Source organism: Bactrocera dorsalis, chromosome 4, assembly GCF_023373825.1.
Source record: "Bactrocera dorsalis isolate Fly_Bdor chromosome 4, ASM2337382v1, whole genome shotgun sequence".
NCBI lineage: Eukaryota > Metazoa > Arthropoda > Insecta > Diptera > Tephritidae > Bactrocera > Bactrocera dorsalis.
In genome coordinates this window covers 63,719,741-63,733,467 of record NC_064306.1, presented here as the reverse complement: position 1 = coordinate 63,733,467, position 13,727 = coordinate 63,719,741, and the positions used below count along the sequence as shown (strand labels likewise).

Sequence of the window (13,727 nt, the reverse complement as noted above, 5' to 3'; positions counted from 1 at the left end):
TAAAATATTTACACACATACATATATACACTCTCAGGCGCACACTAATGTGAAGTATCTATAGTAAAATAGACGAGCATTCGAATCACTGCTGCGCTATCATTAGCCACTTGCCTTTGGCTTTGCGAATTAGTTGCTCATACGCGAGCGCGTACGAACGCCAATGGCTGCCCCCCCGCACATCGCTGCCAAACGGCTGCTGCTCCACTTTTTTACGCTTTTATTTATTTACTTTTCACTTTTCTACTTTTTTTTCGCTATTTGTTGGCTGTTTGTTGTTATTGTTGTTTTTTAGTAGATATCTTCTGATGTGTATACATATAGCTTTTATATATGTATATCTATGTGCTCGACTTTTTTGTTGTTTGCTTTTTGTTGGCGTTGTTGTTGACGATAACGCAGCTGTTTCTTCGACGAAAGCGCTGGCGACGACTCGGCAATCCCATCGTCATCGACGACGACGACGAGCAAGCACTTGAAATGTGTGTTGTCATTTTTGTGTGTGATTTAGTTACTTCGACACCTTCAAGCGCTGCGGACGTACAAAACGGGCCAAAACACTCTGAAAAAACACTCACAGAAAATACAACAAAAAATAATATCAAAGAAATTCAGTGTTTAAAACGGTAAAAAGTTATAAATAATTGCAGAAAAATTTCAAAAATTTAAATAAAAAAATTTAATAAAAAAAATTTACAATAAAAAATATTTAAAAAAAAGTTTAGTTAACGGTTAAAAGTGTTGTTAGCCGACAGTGTGTGTGTTGTTGCAGCAGCAAAGCTCAGTTGTTTTTGCTTTTTTACGCCTATGCGCTGCGGCGTTGCACTCACCAACGGAAAGGGGTAATGCAAACATATAACTAGCTTAATATTTACAAAAACAAAAACAAAAAATATAGCTACTGGCATATATACCAAGTAAATATGCATATATGTGTGTGCCTGACAGCAGTTGTAATTGCATTGAGTCGTTGAGAGGGGCTGCACTTGTCGCCAGCGCAATGTCGTGCCCACTGTCAACGCGCAGTAGTGGCATACAGCCACAACAACAACAATAAAGCCGAAATGGCAGTTGCATCTATATATAAAAACGTATATATTTACATATGTATATATGTATGCATTTAGCCTATAGCTAGCATATAAAATATAAAGCATATAAAGTCTTATATAAAGTGCCAAAAACACAGACATACATACTATATATATGTATGTATATATAAATTGTTTTTTTTTTCATTCAAATGTTTGCGCAAAAAATATATCCAATTTGTATATTCAATTGCATTGGAATTTTGACGTCGTCGTATTCACCGTTACGGTACGAACACACTCACCTGCACCGCATGCCACAGCCAGTCGGCCTAACAGCCAGCCAGCCAGCAATGTCTTCGACGCCATCATCAACAATTCGCATGTGTATTTGTATATGTGTGTGTGCATAATTGTCGCCGTCGCCATTAGAAATTGTCGTCATTGCCGTTGCCGTCGTCGGCGTGGCCAACAACAACAGTCGTAATCGTTTTCAATGTTTTTTTTTTTAAGTTTTTTTTTTCAATTTTTTTTTGTGGATTTTTGTTGCCTCTCCTCCTTGCTTCGCAAATTCGTACGGCTTGCTGGCTGTGTTGGTGTGTTTGCGCAGTCACCTGCCAACGCCACAGCTGTGTAGCTGCATGATATAAGCATATTTCGGCAGGCTTTCAAGTGACGAACAAATACATACCACTACACACACACACATACAAATGCAACAATTTTAGTGCCAACACGGTTCGTCTTGCACTTGCAACGAAATTCAAGTGGCCTCTCAGAAAATGCTGAAAATTAGATAATATAATAATAATATGTACAGTTAAATATATAATATAAAGCTATATATAAATGAAAAATAAATAAACAAATATATAAACAAATACAATAAATGTAAATATTCTTGCATATTTACAATGCGAAAACATTTTAATTGCTTGCCTCGTGCCGCATGTGTGTGTGTGTTGCACTTTTGTAATGCTAACATTTCTAGTGAAAAACAATGAAAAATGTAACAAATAAAAATTAACTGCTTGCAAATACAATAATTTAAATAAATAATAATAACAATTGGAAAATATATAAGACAATTTATCAGTTGTGCAATCATTTACTCAGGCGTATTTGTCCACAGCCGTGTGTTAATATGTAGAACACAAGCGAAGTAAACGTGCAAAACGAAAGCAGTGTTAAAAATAGCCATAAAAATAAATAAGTAAATGAATGGGAATAAAAAAAATAAACAAACTAGCAACTGATTATGGTGACTTTTTACTATTTTCTAGAAATTTTGAAATATTTGAGCGCAAATTTTGGGAAGAAAAAATGTGAATGGAAAATTATTACGGTATTTTTGATAAAAAAAAAAAATTATTGGAAAATTAAAAAAAATACAAAAATTTGCAAAAATATTCTTTGTACGTTTTTTTGCTTTTGTTGCATTTAAAACAGTTACATTATAAAGTTTAACAATAATTAAAGCAATAAAAAATAAATAAATACTGGCTGTATAAAAATAAATAACAGTTATAATAAAAATAAATTTATTTATTAAAATAATACTCGTACTAATAAATTTAATAAAAATTTAGGGAAGTTAAAAACTATGAATTTCAAAAAAACCATATTGTTAAAAATAAAATTTTCGAAAAAATTCTTTTAAATTTAATTTTAAATGAAGAAATAAAGTAATAAACCTTTAAAAAATAAAATAATTACTAATTATATAAATAAAAAATTTAAGAAAGATATAATATAAATATAAATACAAACAAAAATTAAAACGAAATATTTTTTTAAAAATAAAATTTTAAAATTAATTTCAAACGAAGTAAAAACGTAAAAAAACTTTTTATAAATAAAAAAAAATACTAATATAATTAAAAAAATAATATTTATAAAGAAATTTTCGAACTTTCAAAATTATTTTATACAAAATCATATTTTTGTAATTAAAATAGCCAATAAAATTTAATAAAAATTAAAATATTAAAAAAGTGAAAAAAATTTAATAAAAATTAAAATATTAAAAAAGTAAAAAAGTAAAAACGAAGTATATTTTAAAAAATTAAATTTTCGAAAATAATTTTTTTTTTAAATTAATTTCATACGAAGAAAAAAAGTAAATAAACATAAAAAAAAAAACAAATTACTAATAAAAATAATGTATACAAAAATATTTATATAAAAATTTTCGAAAATTAAAAACAATTTTTTAAAAAATCATATTTTCGAAATTAACTTTTTTTCAATTGGTTTACATATGAAGGAAAAAAGTATATTCACTTTTTAAGACTAAAACACAAATTACTAATATATTATCCATAATTCAAAAACAAATTATCCAAAAATTTAAAACAGTTTTTAAAAAATTTTATTTTTGAAATTCTTCTTTTTTTTTGAAATTAAAATAACCAAAAAATGTAGGAAGATGTATAAATATAAGAAAAGTAAAAACGAAGTATTTTTTTTTTTAAATAAAATTTTCGAAAATATTTTTTTTAAATATAATTTCATTTGAAGAAGAATAAGTAAATAAACTTTTTAAGAATAAAAAAAAACAAATTACTATTTGAATTAAATAAAAAAATATATATGTATTTAAAAATTTCCGAAAATTAAAATCATATATTTGACATTAAGCATCTTTACGCGCCATTAATCACATTTTTCCCGAATAATCATCAAATATAACAAATTTTGCTAGATTTTTGTAATTACTTTATCTCGTCAAGTCCAAAAATTCTTTGAAAAAATTTCAAAATATCATATTGCATAGCTCTACGTACATTGATCGCGTCTCTACGCCTCTTAATAATAAATTGTTTATCATTTTTGGGAGTTTACTTTCTTATTTTCGACTACCTATCAGTTCTATTTGGTTTCAAGTTGATTTTCAGCGGAAAAATCACTTCGTATACGCCCACAAGCACACGCATATGGCAAAAGTGTCTCAAATTACGAGTTGTACTCTACTGAAGCTGCTCTTATGGAAGCATCAGCAACAAATTCAAGGTCACTTACTGCTGCACATTTTTCAAAAAAAAAAATTGAAATAAAATATGTATTTATCGTTAAATTCTTAACGGATCATCGCTTTCATCAACTCAATTTTGACAGACAGCTGATAAATTGTTTATCTGTCACCTTAACTCAACTAGACTTTGTTGATTTTGTCTTGAGTACTTTTTTGACTTTAAAATTTTTTTTACCTAAATTGTTTTTTCTTTTTGTGTGGTGACTAATGTTTGAAAATTTCCAATTGATTTTGGCAATCAGATAGCTTATTTCTTTAGATAATGTACTTGAGGGTACTACCTGTGCTAAAGGAGTGAATCCCATGATATTTTGAACAATTTGTTGGCATTTGTCAATCGAAAGGCAAGACATATTTTGCAAAAATGCTTTAAAAAAAAATTTAAAATTTACTCAATTTGGCGGAATAATGAATCATTATTAACATATTTACTTTTGAGTGACAAAAGAAGATTCGTCAAGTTAGCAAATATATAATATAACAACAAAACAAGAAGATAAACGTGTCTATTTACGCGAGTGCGATGAAGTCGCAATGAGCAAACTAGCATGAATTTGGAAATTTGGGCGCAAACATACATAACTCAAATTATACCAAAAAATACCTAATATTTAGTAAAAAATTAATGTGTATGTATATTACCTGGAGTTAAAGTCGGGTTTATCACCTCCAAACCAATAGATCAACGTTTGTACTCAAAGACAAACCATCTCCAGCCAAGATCTCAGATTGGAAACAGTAGTTTTCTTTAATAAATTTGCAGTTAAATTTGAGTTCGAAAAATGCGACTTCGAATATTTTTGGTAATTAAATAAATTCGATTTCGAAAGTTATGATTTCGAAGAAAGATCGACTGAAATTTGTGGTGAGTCTAATTTGTACCGCTGATGGATTGAATGTACTTTGAAGTTAAATTTGAGTTCGGAAAATGCGACTTCGAATATTGTTGATAATTAAATAAATTCGCTTTCAAAAGTTATGATTTCGAAGAAAGATCGGCTGAAATTTGTGGTGAAACTCATTTGTACCGCTGATTGATTGAAAGTACTTTGCAGTTAAATTCGAGTTCGAAAAATATGACTTCGAAAATAGTTAGTAATTGAATAAATTCGATTTCGAAAGTTATGATTTTTGTGATGAGACTCTCTTGAACGTTTGAGTGATTGGATGGAATTTGCAGTTAGATTCGAGTTCGAAAAATTCATATTCGAAGATAGTTAGTAATTTAAATAAATTCGTGTTCGACAGTTGTGATTCTGATTTTAAATCAGTTGAAAGTTTATGGTCGAATTCGATTTCGAAAGTTATGATTTCGAAGAAAGATCGGCTGAAATTTGTGGTGAGACTCATATGTATGTACCGCTGATGGATTGAATGCACTTTGCAGTTAATTTCGAGTTCAAAAATATGACTTCGAAAATAGTTAGTAATTGAAAAAATTCGATTTCGGAAGTAAATTTGTAAGTTTGCAAATTTTTGCATATTTAAACTTATAAATCAATTTTCGATTTTAAAAAATTTCAAATAATCGAGTAATTGATAAAAAAGTTTCGTGCATAGTTGCCATATTTATAATAGAATTGAAATATTAATTACTAAAAAGAATTTTGGAACTTATGTAGCAAAGTTCAAGGCGTTTATTTTGATGTATTAGTGAAATTTTTTTCAAAAACCGCTGAATGCTGAATCTCTCATTTCTTTTACGTTAAACTTAAAAACAACTTGAAATTGACCATATAGAATAAAAAATTAATTATTATAATTATAATAATTACTTATAAACTACAAAAAAAAATTTTAAATGAGTATAAAAATTAAAAAAATAATAATTAAGCACTTAAATATTTGAATGCATTAAATAGCAGTATGAATTTTTTAATATTTTTTTTTTTTTAATTTTTAAAATTAGCTTATAATTATTTAAAAAAATTCTAATTTCCTTAAAAAAATCTAATGATATTTGGCAAAATATATATTTTTAATTATAAAAAATTGTATATTCATCAACACTTCAATTAAATACGAATTAACAACTGACATTAAGAAAAAATACGCTTAAAGCCTCGTTATTGACACACTAAAAAATTAACTTCATAAACAGCATTTGCTGCGAACGCCATAACACAATTTAAACCCCATTTCTACTGCATTCGCTTAAAGTCAATTTCTTCGTGCTAAATTAAAAATTATGTGTACACACAACTACATGCATATACATATAGTATGTGTGTGTGTATACGAGCAGACAAACTTATATAAATATAAATGCGCGAGTATGCACGGCAACCCCTTCCAATGGGGGCCATTGTGTACGGTTTATTTACTATTTCATTTAGCTTACGCGCTGCGCTCACTTGTGGGTTCTTGAAATTTGATTGGCGCTCAGCAGCGCTCTTGCGCGCTCTCTGGCGCTCCGGCCCACTCCGGCGCTAGTTTTGTTGGCGGCGGCAGCGGCGGCCCACAGCGCGTACTGGCGACGGCACAACAAGCAGTTGGTTCTGACTCGGCTGCTTTTGAGGCTGTGTTGTCAGTCATTGATTGTAACTGTTGGACGACGCCAGCAAATGACGGTACAAAACAGCACCTCGCGCTCAACCAAAACACACACACGCACGCATACATAAATTAATAATAAAAAACAAATTTTTTTTTAAAGCGCGAAGCACAATTCGGTCGCTTCAGCAGCGCAGTTGTTCGCCAAAATATATACCGACGCACACACGTACGCGCGCATAACGGCAAGTGTATGTAAACAGTCAATAACAACAACTACAATAACAACTGCAAACAGCCAAACGCCCCAGTCAGTGAGGCAGCCAAGCAGTGGGCCAGCCAACCAGCCAGCCATTGAGGCACTCAGTCAGTCGGTCGCTCATCACTCGTCGCTCGGTCAGCTGTTTTGTGTTTTGTTGTCTCCGCTCGGTGTGTGCGCTCGCTGTGCGCATCTCATATGTAGCGGTGCCCGCCACCTTTGCGACTACATTTTTATTCGAGCATTACGAGCGCTAAGTGTTGTGTGTGTCGCGCGCGCGTCTGTCGTTAACGTTAAGCGGCAACTTGTACATTCTCAGTCGAATTTAAATAATTTCAAATTTAATTAATTATAATTTATTTTATAGTAAAACAAGTCAGTCATACGTTCAACTACTTAATAAAAATCAAACATACAAACGCATAGTTTCAAGTTCAAATGCAAATTCAAAGCGTGGAAAAGTGCTTGTGTTGCATGTGAGTGTCTTTATGTGCGTACGCGTTGTCAATTGATATAAATATTCAGATTTAGTGCGAAAGTGTTGCAGAAAAAAATCCAACAAACATAAAAAAAATCATACAAATACGCGCCTAGATACAGCGGCAGCGCGCAACGGAAGTTCGAAAAGGCAAGTTTTATTAATTCTGCGAAAGTCAGTGGAGTAGATAAATATTTTATGTGGAATAAAAACTGCTAAGAACCAAATATAAAATTATATATAAATAAATATATGATTGTTTATAAAAAATGCACAAATGAGTGTGACCGTTATGTGTAACCGCAATATAAAGTATGCAAGTCAAGAAATATTGTCAGCAATGACTAATGAAAACTAGTATGATAATATTGTTAAGCGCCAGAAATATAAATATTTTTTTGCTTATTATTAATATTTATTATTAATAATGTGCCAAGAATTTGCTATCAGTAACTTAACTCGAAAAGTACTTTTTTTCTACTGTGTTGGTATATAGGTTAAAGGTTTAGCACATAAAAGTGGCTTCCAGCGAAAATTCCAGTTAATTGCGATAAAAAATATGTGACTAAATTTTTTTGATTAGAAATTTTTTTTTTTATCTAGGATTAAAAATATTTTTTAATTATTAACTAATTATAAAATTTAAAAAATATTTTTTGAAATTATTAATTAAAAAAAAAATAATTAAAAATATTTTTTTTTTGTTTTTCAACTTTAGTTTGTTCTAAATTTTTGCTTTTAAAATTTTTTATTAAAAAAAATGTTTTTTAATATTTAAATAATTTTTTAATAATTAAAAATATTTTTTTTTTTATTTTTCAACTTTATTTTGTCCCAAATTTTTGCTTTTAAAATTTTTTATTAAAAATTGTTTATCAAGAATTAAAAATCTTTTTTAATAACTAATTTAAAAAAAATTAAACATATTTTTTAACAATTTGTTACAAATAGCTTCGCGCAAATGACGCATAATAGTCAAATCGTATTCCTTGTTGACAGTTTGGCCTATCGGAAGAAATTCGGAGTGCACTAGAAAAAAAATTAACTATAAAGTCTTACTATTTTTACCCACAGTAATTTATATCTACATTTGTTACTCTAAAAATAATTTTCGACCAAAATCAAAAATAAAGCATAAATCATCATGACTGCAGCACACTCATTTGAAGTGCTTAAATTTATCAGATGAAACTCTCGCTTTATTCCCTCTGCAGCAATATCTAAAAATATATATAAATAAGCGCTTATCAGCTTAAAGTTTCGACATTATTGCCAACAAATTTCATGCCTTGCCATTATGCAATTTTGTTTGTGTGGGTGGCCTGAACCGTGCAAACTACAACAAAATAGGCGAAAATGGCTTTAAAGTTTATGTGCAAAAAGTTAACCTTGAAAAGCTTATCGGCTGCTAGCTGGCTGGGGGACTGTGGTGTGTGGTTGAGCTGCAAAGCAGTGGAAAATTTAATAATTTGCATTTCATTTTTGCTACTTTCTTTTAATTTCTAAATTTTTTTTTTAAATTTTGTAACGTTTATTAAACATTTTTTTTTTCTAATTTTTTAGCACATTTTTAAATTTTTTTAATTTTTCTCATTTTATTTTAATTTTTTTTTTAATTTTATTCTCAGTTTTAAAAAATTTTATTTAAAAATTTTCAATTAAATTACATGTTTCTATTTCTTAACTTAAATAACCTTTTAATTTTTTTTAATTTTTTAAATACATTTCAAATTATTTCTATTTTTTTTACTTATATTTACACTTTACTTTTATTTTTTTTTCTAATTTTATTTCAAGTTTTTTCAATTTTATTTTTAATTTTTATGAATTTAACTAAAAATGTTCAATTAAATTAAATGTATCAAAAATTTATATGCAAATTGCATGCTTTTATTTTTAATATAAATAATGTTGTAAATTTTATTACTTTTTTAATATTTTTTTACAATTTTTCATTGTTTTTAATTTTTTCAACACATTTCAAGATCATTTTTATTTTTTTTACTTGTCATTAAAGATTTTTTTACTTTTATTTTAATTTTTTTTAATTTTTTACTTTTATTTTATACTTTTTTCAAATTTTAATTTCAGTTTTTATAAATTATAATTAAAATTTTTAAATTAAATTAATTTTTTTTTATTTCAGATTTAAGTTTTTAAATATTTGTTAATTTTTAATAATATATTAAATTATTTTTTAATTTCTTTAAACTCATTTCAAATTTTTTAACTTTTATTTTTAATTTTAAATATTTTTAATTAAATAAAATATTTATTTTATTTAAATATTTTCTTTTTTAATTTAATACTCCTATTATATAATTTTTATTTATTTTTTAAAGAAATTTTAATATTTTGTTCGAAAACTGGTTTACATGTAATTTAAAATTTTTCAAGTTTTATTTTCAACCTTAAAAATTTTCAATTAAATTAAAAGCTTTTTTATATTTAAATTTTTTTTTTTATTTATAACATCTAAATATTATATATTTTATATGCGCCTTCAACACATTTTAAAATTATTTTTGAAAATTCTTTTACTTGTAATTTAAAATTTTTAAACTTTTATTTTTAATATTTATTTTTTTTTTACTTTTTTTAATATTTTTTAAACATTTCTAACTTTTATTTTGAGTTTTAAATTTTTTTTTTGATTTGCAATTCAATCAAAAGTTATGTGTTTTTAAATTTAATTTAATAATTTTTTAAATTTTTTAAATTTTTTGTACTTTTATTGTATTGTTTTATATACTTTTAAATTAAAAAAAAAAATTATAAATTATTTTAGTACTTTTTTGTTGTAATTTCAAATTTGTTAACATTTTTTCAATTTTAAATTTCGTTTTAAACTCCCTTACACATTTATACATATAATTACAGCCAAAATTATACCTTATATTAAATATTGTTGTTTTTGCAAAATAATATTTAGTATTTTAGCGCTTAAACTACATTAAACAGCTACATTACACTAGCGCTTTCATATTTTCAATCTAGATAAAATCCTCAAAACTCACAGTTTTCTACTTCAATGAACACGTGTGAACTCCATTAACTCCACTAAATACATAAAACTTCGAAGAATAGAAAATAAATTAAAATTTATCTAAATTAAGCAAACCACTGCTTTGGCACAGCTGTTTTTCTCAAGCGAGTAACACGCATTGAAATGCAAATCACAAGCGAAAACAAATTTATCTTTCCATAGTAAACATTTGTAGGCTTCATTAAAATTTGAAAATTGCCTTACTTTTTTGGAAAATTTCCCATTAGCAGCGCCGCGCACGTTTTTATAGGCGATTAAAGCATTTCGCACTTCGCTCGGCGCACTTTAAGCCACAAACACACACATATACATACATACATACACATGCATGTATGTGTGTGGCATTATCATTAAACGCTTATTCATGGAATTTGAATCGAACCACACTATCAGCGCTGAATCGTGCCATAAACACGCCGCGTTCAGCATTGACCGGCGGGGGAAAGCCCGCATCATGCCTTGGCGATTACGCGAAACTCTCTGTCTGTCCATTCAAAAGTCCACTAAAACAATAAACAAAAAACGACAAAATGTCGCAAATCGTCATCAGCGACAGCGGCGGCGGCGGTGCTTTATGGAATTCACTTTTCGGTTGCTTTGGATTGGAATTGGCTGCTCTCGCGCGTAACGTAAACAAAGCAATTAAAAGTAAAGTAAAAGTAATTACGTCTGTCTCTATGTCATCTCCAGCGTGCGAGGCGAGTGTGTTCTGTGCCATTCATTCTTCATTCAATTTGTTTGTCGACAATTCTTTACAAAACGCCGTAACGCAAATTGTTTGAAATGCAACAAAAAAAGAAACAGACAAACGTTGAAATTTCATTGTAAAAGCAGTTAAAAATGAAAGCGAATTGTATACAAAGCTGGCAGCGCAGCTTTCATTATTTGTTGCGAGCTTTTGTGCGGCTCCAAATGGAGTGGCGCAGTGTGTTGCCAAGTGCAGTGGAAATGTGTTTGGCTGGCAGTTAATTAGATTATTTGGGGATGTTCGCTGGTTGGTGCCTCTTACAGCTGCCGGGAATAACAGTTTTGCAGAAATTTAAGAATTTAATCGTATGGTTTTGAAAGACAGACTTTATACGGATGAAATTTTCTGTTGCTGGGGTGTTCGATTCGCCACTTTTTGCTCGCTAAGCTCAAGCTTTGAGCTCTTGCCACAAAATTTATATATGACAGCTTTAATAAAATCCGAGTTGAAATCAAATATGTGAGAGATTTCCCAGGTTCATTACAGCGTATCTTCAAAAAAATCAAAAATAGTTGTCTATTATTATATCTAATATGTAACAATTTTATAACCAATATAACCATTTTACAACCAGTATATTTTGTTTTAATATGAGTGTATGATAACCAATATATGTATAACCGTTTTGTAACCATTTTATAACCAAAACTCAAGTTTTGTTTCAATAGGAGTCTGTGATAACCAATATATAACCGTTTTCTAACCAAACTTCGAGTTATGTTTCAATGTGAATGGTTTCTACTACATCGTTTTTACTTCGCCTGTAAATGAAAAATGATGTTACGTTATTTTATTTATTTATTTACGACATACATATAGTATATGGTCAATTTCACATGTTACAAAAGCAAACTTTCACAACATTTTATTATTATTATCGTAATTCGATATTTAATACAATTAAAATATGATTTGAGACCCAACCCTTGCATACATTGTAACACTTTTTATTATGCATAAAACTCTACTCATGTAACTTAGCTTTAAATCCTAATTAAAAATACACTTATGACACTTAAAAATTATAATTCATTATAATTTCATTGTTTCCGCGTGATTTTTGCTATTCGTGAAAATAATATGAAATTAATATGCGTTTAATATAAGATTTGTGGTTTAACTGAAATCTGAGATTGGTGATTTTTATGACAAATTGCCACGTGATTTGACTGATTTAAGCAGAAATTTACTTTAATAATTGATTATTTGCGTTTTTTTTTCTAATTGAAATGAACTAGGTATATTTTTATTATTCTCTACATGGTCACCTAAAATGCAAAATAGCGTAACCTCGATTTTCATAAGTTTATAGGCGAAAGAAAAACGATATAATGGAAATCAATCATATTGAAACAAAATTTTAGTTTTGTTAGTTTTGGTTATATATCGGTTATATATTGGTTATCATACACTTAAAGCAAACTTGAGTTTTGGTTATATATTGGTTATGATACACTTAAATCAAACTTGAGTTTTGGTTATAAAATGGTTATATATCGGTTACCATACACTCACATTGAAACAAAATTGCAGTTTTGGTTATATAACTGTTATATATAGGTTACTATATCTGACAGCGATTTTCGATTTTTCTTTTTTTGATGATACGTTGTTTTGCATTTTAGGTGACGATATATGCAATACCTGTGAAAAAAGTGTTAAATGAAAGCGAAAATAAAGCGAAAAGCTTCGTGTTAAAAGCTTTAGATTGTGCATGAAATAATTATTTTCAAGTATTTCACGATCATTTATAAATAAGTCTGAGTAAAGTAATGATGAAATTTAATATAAAGTATTGACAGATCGAGATAATTGTATCACGTTTAATTAACAGCTTTCGCAATTAGCACAAAAGCTGAAATTCTACATATTAGATTTATTTATTTGCTGATCAGAAATTGCTTAACAAAAATCAAGAACTCAGTTTTTGACTCCAATTTTATTGATGAAATATAATTATATTACATATATATATTGACTGCGAAACTAAGCTAACGACAAAATAATATAATAATTTATGTATTATTTCAAATCGTTCTAATGTAAATTAACAGAGCTCATGAGTAAAAAAATTGAGTGTTTTTGAACAGCGAAGTTTCGAACTTAACGCTGATTGGTCAAATCATTTTAATAAATCCTTTGAGAAGCAGAAATATTATGTAAAACTCATATGCAGCGCTATGCTTTCATCTTCAGCTGCAATTTTCATTTTCGAAGTCCAATCTGATTTTTGTAGGAAGCAGATTTTTTCAATATTTTTTTGAATCTGAAGCAACTTTTCGGAAGTTGGTAAAAATATGGTTTGTAAACGACTGGATTATATGTAAGCAAGTATAGCAAAGTGATTTTGAAACCATTGTAGTTTGATTGACGTTTATGGTATAACCTGAGCAGGGTCCATAAAATTTTCCACGAAGCTTGTAACACCCAGTAGGGAACGTTGAAGACCATATATACGCGTATTAAATGCTCAGTGAGATATCGATCTGAAATTTTCTGCACCTCATTTTCTTCTCAACAAGCTGCTTATTTGTCGGAAGCGTCGGTATTGGATAAGTATAGGGTATAGCTGTCATACAAAGTGACTAATCAGGTTCAAGTCTCTGTATGGAAAACTTTTTTATTTGATAAAATATCTT

At 28.4% G+C, this 13,727-nt stretch overlaps 1 protein-coding gene across 6 annotated transcripts in view; it reads left to right on the top strand.

Annotated features, from left to right (window-relative positions):
- Nucleotides 1–506: 506 nt before the first annotated feature.
- LOC105226947 (protein Tob1) overlaps nt 507–13,727 on the top strand; it is a 49,449-nt gene continuing 36,228 nt past the window's right edge. Inside the window, exons 1-2 of one of the 6 annotated variants that reach the window (XM_049456407.1) lie at nt 507–841; nt 7,184–7,448. The gene's annotated coding sequence lies outside the window, so the exon portion shown is untranslated. Of the gene's footprint in view, nt 842–6,070; nt 7,449–13,727 lie in introns of those variants that run through there. The other 5 variants (XM_049456408.1, XM_049456409.1, XM_011206088.4 and 2 more) reach the window with 5 other exon arrangements.